The sequence below is a fragment of the Dendropsophus ebraccatus genome, chromosome 6, assembly GCF_027789765.1.
Source record: "Dendropsophus ebraccatus isolate aDenEbr1 chromosome 6, aDenEbr1.pat, whole genome shotgun sequence".
Taxonomy (NCBI): domain Eukaryota; kingdom Metazoa; phylum Chordata; class Amphibia; order Anura; family Hylidae; genus Dendropsophus; species Dendropsophus ebraccatus.
In genome coordinates, this window is record NC_091459.1 from 109,687,595 (window position 1) to 109,696,996 (window position 9,402).

Here is a 9,402-nt window from a genome sequence, read left to right on the forward strand (position 1 = left end):
GGAGGCACAGAGTAGGCTTTTCTATGTGAGGGCATATAGAGATCATAACTACTGTTTGAGGGTCTAAACCCTAAATACCTAAATACTACAAGGGGCACTGTTACACAGTGGAGAATTATGCATATGGGAAATTTTTGAGGATAGTGCTAGAGCAAAGAGCCTGAAATGAGACCAGATGGACTACTGTAACATCCTCCTCTGTGGCCATCCATCTAATACCTTTGCGCCCAAATGCAGTGGATGACTTAGGCTACACCACTATGCAAGTGGTGCTGAAAGGGTTACATATCCATGTAATAAACTAAAGCCACCTTTTTGATTGTTCTGTGCGGACATTTTCAATATTTGACAGATGGCAGGGGCAGGGGCAAAGGAGAACATAGCTATGAAGCACTGCTTACCTCTCCCTGTGCCCGCAATGTGCCATGTGACTGGCTCCGGGACCCTCACCGGCATGGCATTTTCCCCCTGCGTTGTGATGATGGGGAAAACGCCTGTCCCGGCTGATAGACAGCGCCAATCAGTGACTAGAGCAGTGTCCTGCCCCAGTCACTGACTGGCTGAGCAGGCTGTCCATCAACTGGGTTGTGACATAGGCAGTGCAGGAGATCCTGGCAGGTGTCCCTGAGCGGCAATCCAGTGCTGGAGTGGCACAGGGAGAGGTGAGGCTGGATGGTTTCTTATGTTCCCCCCTGGATTTTGATTTTTTTCTTTTTTTACTAGTGACTGGATTTTTTTTTATTCAGCCCTTTTCAAGTCAATGAGAACTTGGCCTGGTGACAAAACAATCCTCCTGCCGTGCTAAGAGAGCAATTGTGTAGCCCTCCCCAAGAATTACTGAATGAGCCGGGTCAGTCTTAAGAAGTCTGAAACATAGTTTTTGTATCTTGTTACTTTGTTAAGAATTTGCATATATGAGACAAGAAGATGATTACAGGAAAAACCTTGAAAGCCACAGCGGCATGATATTATAGAGCTTGAGGTTTCTGCACAAGGTACTGTTAGTTGGGGGAGCCTAACCTCATCATCGTTGTAGGCTTAGTGCTTTAATTTCACGTATCTACTGTAGTCTTACCTCTATTGACTTAAAGTGACTCTGCTGCCTAGAATTTTTTTTTTTACTATTTTTTTGTTTACTATTTCGAAACTATTTCTATTTTCTGATTGTATTTTTTGGTAGCTGAGAGTCAACGGGGAAATACGAAATCCAATATGGAGTTTTTTAAGGGGATATTGGCCTGGAAATCCTGAAATCACATCCTGGAAAATCATGTAATGAAAACCAAAAAAACAAATACCCATGACATAAAATACCAGAGATGAAAGCATCTATACTACTTTAACACTGACAAGTCTGTCCAACATTGCCGAGAAATTCCCCCAAAGACAGATTTCCAGCTTCCTCTGATGTGGTTAGGGGATGCGGTGTGGTCTGTTGATGGGGGTGGGGAGTGGACGAAAGCGCCAACTAAGCAAGGCGCCAGTCAGTTATAAACTTAAACAGTAAATCCCCATCCCCTCCATCTCACTGCTCCCAGAAGTATGAAGAAACGCATTGGGGGGTGAGGTGAAGGGGCTTCTTCTCGTTGGGTCATAGAACACCATCTATTGTTTTTGAGACTGCAGCACTTGTACTTTATGGTGTTTTTCATTGCATCAGCACTTTACTAGAATGACCTTGCGATTTGGTGGATACATACAAGTGGTTTGTCCTTATAGGTTTTTCGGCACCTGCACTTTATTGATTTTTCAATGCATTAGCACTTTACAACACATACTGTAATCATATCATGGTGCAATAGGATATAAGTTCATATTATTTTGGTACAGTCCGTCATGATTTTCTGGATTTGAGGGGAAATTTATCGAACGTGGTGTAAAGTGAAACTGGCTCAGTTGCCCCTAGCAACCAATCAGATTCCACCTTTCATTCCTCACAGATGCTTTGGAAAATGAAAGGTGGAATCTGATTGGTTGCTAGGGGCAACTGTGCCAGTTTCACTTTACTCCATGTTTGATAAATCTTCCCCCTTAAGTGTCTACAATATGAAACTATATGATACCATGATTTTGAAATTATATAAAAATATACATTTTTGTATGAATTGTGGGGTGCCCCTCAAATCTGTTGCTTGGCTTTGTATTCAATAATTGCAATGAAAAAAACCTTACTATGTGAACACACCTTTAAGGGCCTTTAAGGGGGTGAGTTTTTGTTTTTTTATTGGAATTATTGAAACCAAAGTCGGGAACAGATTATAAATAGAGATAGTAATCGGCCAGTGCAAAAGGGTCAATGATTAGATCCTTTATGTGGCTGGTGAAATCCTCATCATAGGCCGCACATCTCTCTGTCTAAACTGGAGATGTGCAGCCAATAATATAATTAAACGGCCGCATGAATGCAATAGTTCATGCGGATTGGTTTTGGTCAACCATTTTACTACAGCTATTTTTGCTTTTCACCTATATTTCAGTCAGGCAACCACTTTTGAAGTAAGGCTACGTTCACATCAGCGTTTGACCATCCGGCACCATTCCGTCTACCTTTTCCGTTTTGGAGTAAGCAAAACGGAAACTGGCGGATCCGTTAAAATCCCCATAGACTCCCATGATATTTTAGTGTGCTCCGTTTGCCCTAATTGTGCTCCGTTTGCATGCAATCCGTTCAAGATCCGTTTTTTTGAAGAAAAAATAGTGTTTGCAGTAATTTTTTTTTCAGTTTTCAAAAACGGAACGTAAACGGATCGATGCAATCCGTTTTTTTTTATAATGAAAGTCAATGGTGACGGATCTAAACGGAAGGTTAATCCGTTTGCGTCCGTTGTCCAAGTTTCCGTCCCATTCCGTTTTCTAGTTGGAGCATGCACAGAAGGGGAGAGAAGACAGGAAGTTCTACAGTGTCACATGACTCTTCCTGTCCAGACCGGCCCCTACAGCATCCTCGGTCCTTAACAAGGAAAACTGGACAGAAAATCACCTCAGAAGCTATAAAAAGAGCAATTCTTCTCTTCTCATCTGCAGGTAATAACCTATATCAGCCATGCTTGTTGTCTGCACCCCAGGGAGAAGTTGCCTCACAGTTCAATGTAGGTCTTGCTTTTTTCATACCAAAGGAGGGTGGGCCTTGTGCTGTACTCATGCTAATTCCACAGACGAAATAGGACAGAGACAGAACTTTGCAAAAGTTTTTCCTTATTATTGAAACTTCATAGTACATAACAGTACAACTTTAGAAAATAAATAAATTCACCACAGTGCTGTAGACGCGAGGCTGGTCTTCACGCCGCGGCTGCGGCGCTCTTCATATCCTCAAGTCCATAGAGGCTCTCACCCTCCAGATGGCCGGAAGTGATGACTCACGCAACGTTTCGGGATTAACCCTTTCTCAAGCAATGGGACAAAATCCTTCGTCTCCATCTCCAAGTTGCCACTCCACACCATGCCAAAACTTGGCTGAAGCCTCTCCGCATTCCACCACCTCATCCGTATCCTCTCCAAACCCTTCTACTCCACTTTATACATCATCTTTCCCCACCCCTGCCACACCACTAACCCACCATGTCCAATCTTTTTCTGATTCCTATTCCCTTCAAACGCCAAATCCCTTTGGCAACCATACACGTCAAGAAAAACAATCTGTACGTCGCAATGCAAGTGACAGAGCAACAATGGCCAGACAGGGATTGGAAAATCCTTTTCAAAGATACTCCTAGTATTCTAGTTTTAAAGGAGAAAAACTTTCTCAATCGGTTGGAATAAGTTGTTGAGAAAAAAAAAAAAAGTTTTGTTTAAAAAAATGTTTTATTGGAGTGTAATATTTTACAATGGATCCAAACAGTGTTATGTTTGTTGAAAAATGTTGTAGTATTTATACTATTGACATTTGTTGATTTTAGAATAAAATTTTATTCTACAATTTTTAATTTTTTTTTTTTTACGGTGACTTTAAATTCAAGTCAGGACATCATGTGGATTTTTCTTGTCTTCTGCACAGAGTCTTGCCTCCCCTCTCCCCTGAGTGCTTTGGGAGCCCTGACTCTCTGTATTATTAGTCAAAGTCCCCATGAAACAGAAGACATCACACTTTGGCTAGAGCAGAGAGTCAGGGCTCCCCTCTCCCCTGAGTGCTTTGTACTCAGGGGAGAGGGGAGCCCAGACTCTCTGCTCTAGCCAAAGTCCCCATGAAACAGAAGACATCACACTTTGGCTAGAGCAGAGAGTCAGGGCTTTGTGCAATGTCTTGGAGGGAAGCCAATGTGGTGTCCATTTCGGTAAGCTCAGATGAGATTGGCTCTTTAGATAACACAAAGTTATGCAGTACAACCGCAGCTTTGATCAGTTCATCCACGACATCTGGCTGAAGTTGAATGGGCCGGGTAAAAACTCTCCATTTTGCCGTCAGGATTCCAAAGGCACATTCTACAAAACGTCTTGCTCTGGTGAGTCTGTAATTGTAGATCCTTTGGCGGTAGTTAAGGCCACGACTGGAATATGGCTTCAGAAGGTTCTCGCACATCTGGAAGGCCTCATCAGCAACAACAACAAAAGGCACAAGAGGTCCATCAGTTCCAGGAAAGGGCCTTGGATCAGGAAGTCCAAAATTTCCAGTGTAAAGCCGTCTACCCATAGAAGAGTTCTTGAAGACTCTGGAGTCGTTGGTCCGCCCAAATGAACCAATGTCCACAGCTACAAACTTGTACTGGGCATCAGCTATGGCCATCAGGATGACTGAGAAGTACTCAGAAGTAAAATTCAGAGCCGGTGTTCTGAGGCTTCTGGACTCGGATGTGCTTCCCATCCACAGCACCGAAACAGTTGGGAAACTGTGTAACTTCAAAAAATTTGTCTGCGATGTCCATCCATTGCTGTGCGGAAGGATGTGGAATGAAGTCCTCTCGAAAAGAGTCCCACAGGGCCTTGCACATGTCCCGCACGATTCCAGAAATGGTGGATTTTCCTAGTCGGAACTGAAAATGCAGGGAAGAAAAGCTCTCTCCTGTGGCAAGATATCTGTAAAGAAAAAAAAAAGTTTGAGTAAAAATAAAAAATAAAAAATAATTTATTTTTGGATATTTAATTGCATACCTCAAAGTAACCATTAGGCGCTCTTCTGGAGAAACGCTTCTGCGGAATCTGGTGTTCTGTCGCTGGATGGTTGGACCCACACGCCGAAGAAGATCCTCAAAACTTGACTTCGACATCCTTAAATAGTCAAAGAACTTCTGGGGGTCTCTGCATAGTTCCACATAAAGGGTTGCATAGGTACCCCGGGTCATCCCGCAGGAGGGGATTGGGTGAACCCAAAAACGTCGTCCAGATCGTCTCTTCCTAGCACGCAGACAATTTTTCATCCGGATCATCATGATGTTGAAGCTTTAAAGCAAATGAGAAGGCAACATTTTGGCGAAAAAAAAGGCAGTCAAAGACAAGACAGCAGAATAGGGCCACCTCTCTCTCTGTGCTTGATCTTTAGACTAGCCTTCATTCCAAAAAAGCCTTCTTTTATAGCCTCCGGGGAAGCAAGGGGAGGAGCTGAAAAAAACGCCACAGTGAAAAACGGACACAAACGGAATTACAAACGGATGACAACGGAAGCAAATGGATGGCAAGCTTCCGCTAATTTTACTAAAATAAACGGATACACTAACATTTTTTGGTATCCGTTTGCATCCGTTCACATCCGTTAGCAAATCCGTCAATAGCTATCCGTTTAGCAAAAAAGAACGGATCCGTCAGTTTCATGTAAAAACGCTAGTGTGGCCGAGCCCTAAGATATATTTTCTAATACTTCCCCCCCAAACCACTTTTTTGGTTCGGGTGGGGACATTTTCAGTTCTGTTTTTCACTAGTGTTGGTTGGCGGGGTTTATCAAGGTTTGCCTGTTGTTATTGCTCTATTAGTTTTTACAGACTGCCCTCTGCTGTTCACTATATGAATTACATAGCTTTCATACATCAGTTTTAAAATTTGCTTCTGATCAATTCAGGGTAACCAGTATAAGTTTGTGGCCACAGCAAAATTTCTGGACTTTCATGATAAAGATCTGTTCCTCAATGAAGGCTTAAAACCGGGATGACTCACATTAATATAGTTTTGGTCAAACCTATGCACAATCTTTTCTCTGGATTTGACAAGAATCAGTTAGGACTACGAATAGTGTTTAATTAGCCCTATTTTACAGTGACTGTGCAATGCCCAGCAAAATAGCTGCGTCGCATCACAGAGCTCCCGGACCCCGTCAGCTGTTATCTTCTCCACGACCAGGGATCTAGCCCACTCAGCCATTCACTGACCGGCTTAGCGAGGCATCCGTCAAATGGGTCGTGATGTAGTCGGCGGGATCAAGGAGCAGACACCAGGACTGGTGACTATAACTTGTTTTTTAATCCCACCCCTTGCCCGTAATGAGTTTTTAATTCCCAGACTGACTTCTCCTTTAAAGGAGAAGTCCGGCCAAAATAATTTTTTATATGTTATTACTTATGGAAAGTTATACAATTTTCTAATGTACATTAATTATGGGAAATGCTCATATACTGATATTTCCCTTAATTTAGTGTATCAGGAAGTGTTAGAATTCTCTTAGAAGCAGTGACGTAACAACGAATGGTGTAATTCCTATGGAGTGTCCAGCAGGAGGCGCTCTATATATATAGAAGTCAATGAGTACTATTGACTTCTATATATAGTGCGCCCCTGCTGGACACTCCATAGGAATTACAATGGATGTGTATGTAATGTAATGTTATGTACTTTGTGATTGAATACATTTATGGAATACTAAGGGCCGCTTTTTATGCCCCCTCCTCCTCCGCTCCCCCTCCTCCTCCTGGCTTCAAACTAACTATCGCGCCGCTGACTCCCACCCACCCGCTCCTCACACTATCCCGCCGCTCTCTGCTCCTGCATGCCGGCCGTGTCAGCCCTCCCCCACCCCGGCACTCCCGATGCTTCCTGGTGTCCCCGGCCGGGGTGGGGGAGGGCTGACGCGGCCGGCATGCAGGAGCAGAGAGCGGCGGGATAGTGTGAGGAGCGGGTGGGTGGGAGTCAGCGGCGCGATAGTTAGTTTGAAGCCGGGAGGAGGAGGGGGAGCGGAGGAGGAGGGGGCATGAAGAGTGGCCCTTGTGTGAGCGGCGGCGATATGATGGGCATAGATAGCACAGGTACTACTCCCCCATTATCTGCAGATAATAGGGGAGTAGTACTGTTTATATGTGCCCAGCACCGAGCAGGGAGGGAGGGGGGAGGTAGATAGCGCTTCTCTCCCTCCCTGCTCGGTGCCCTGCAAATGAATTCATTGAATACATTAATGGGATACTTTGGGGACCAAGGACACTTGCTCCCCATAGTATTCCATAAATGTATTCAATCACAAAGTACAGTACATAACATTACATTACATAGACATCCATTGATTCTATAGAGTGTCCAGCAGGGGCGCACTATATATAGAAGTCAATGGTACTCATTGACTTCTATATATAGAGCGCCCCCTGCTGGACACTCCATAGGAATTACACCATTCGTTGTGACGTCACTGCTTCTGAGAGAATTCCAACACTTCCTGATACACTAAATTAGGGAAATATCAGTATATATGCATTTCCCATAATTAATGTACATTAGAAAATTGTATAACTTTCCATAAGTAATAACATATAAAAAAATTATTTTGGCCGGACTTCTCCTTTAAGAATGCTCAAGACCCCAATAATCGTCCTGTGTAAAATTGCTAGAAATCAGACGACGAGCAAGCAAACGGCCCACCCTCGGGTGATTTGATCATCACTGCGGCTGTAAAAATCATTATTTGTGTATAATGAGAAATGCAGCGATTGTTCGTGCTGCCAGGCCATGCGATTTATCATTTTTCTCTTTTCAAAACCTTTCTTGTAGTTGTTCTCCAAAGCTAAAGCAGTTGGGAAACAATGACTGTTGTTTGTAGCTTTTGTGTGTGTATATATATGTATATATATATTTTTTTCTTTATTGCAGTGACTTTTTTTTTTTTTTTTTTAAAGCTGCTTTATCCCTTTAGGTTTCAATGTATCTGTTAAAAAGTTGGATTTTTTTTTTTTTTATCAGGCAAGAACTTTAAACTCACCCGAGTCCACAATCCTCGTGACATCTGGAGCAGGAAACACCTGTGGTGTCCCATGACGGGTGTTTTTGTATCTCTCCTTTGCACCTGTGATGATGAAGGGTACTTTGCAGTTTTGACACTAGATGTCAGTGTTTTTCATTCCTATGTATTTCAGAGCTAAGGAAGGTAATGGGTTACTATTTTATATGTCTATATTCTAGTGTAAGAACTCAACCTAACAGTACTGTTAGGAAGAGGGGTGTACAGCGAGTGCACTACTTGGTTGGCACCAAGAAGCAGCAAATATGAGTAATAGAAGTAGTAGGCTCTCTAGCGTAACTCCCCTTAAATTATCCAAGTTAATATGTATAGTCTTAGATATATATCGTTTCTGGTTATATCATAAATGATTGATTATAATAAGTCAGAATTGTGTATAGAGATAAATAATTTTTATATTCATAAGATGAAACAAATAAAAAATAAAATTAACCAGTGAATACAAGCAAAATTAAAAAACACACCTGTATCAAGATTCATAAGGCTCTATAGGCATATATATCAGTATATATATTCATAGTATGATAATCACAGGAGTATATATATTAGATTTCTTAGTGTAAGACACATATAAAAAACATAGCAAAGCTTGAAGGATGATTCACAAAACAAAACAAAACAAAAAAAAAAAGGGTATCTGTGTAGTATATTTCATAAATGACTTTTTCATAAACGATTATAGCAGTACGATCTTGTCCATATGCGACTCTGCAGGGCCCTTGCAGGTCGCAGTGGTTTGTAGTCACTGTGCTTATGGTAAATATAGATCTGTTCCTCTGTTAGTTGATTCAAGATATATTTTATCCCTTTTTAGTAGTTATGCTAGTGTATGCAGAGGTAATACAGTAAAAATAGAATAAAAGCGGTGAAAGTACTCCTCTCACCAGTCCCAAGTCTCTGTGTTTGCAGGATCTGTGGCCGCAGTTAGTGAGGAGCATGTAGATGGATATGGAACTTCTCCTGCTCAGAGATCCTTCATTCGGGAGGTTCTCCACAGAGTATTCCGCAAAGATCTTGTCTCTCACATTTGTGGAGCTTCAGGAGGTACGTTTCATGTCTGATTGCCTCTCCCAATGTGGCTGAGTGCTCAGATCTGAAGTGCGGACTGGTGATATATTGTGCACAATGCGTCTTTCTGCTATATATAACGTTGCATCTCTTATTACTCTGACTTATTATAATCAATCATTTATGATATAACCAGAAACGATATATATCTAAGACTATACATATTAACTTGGATAATTTAAGGGGAG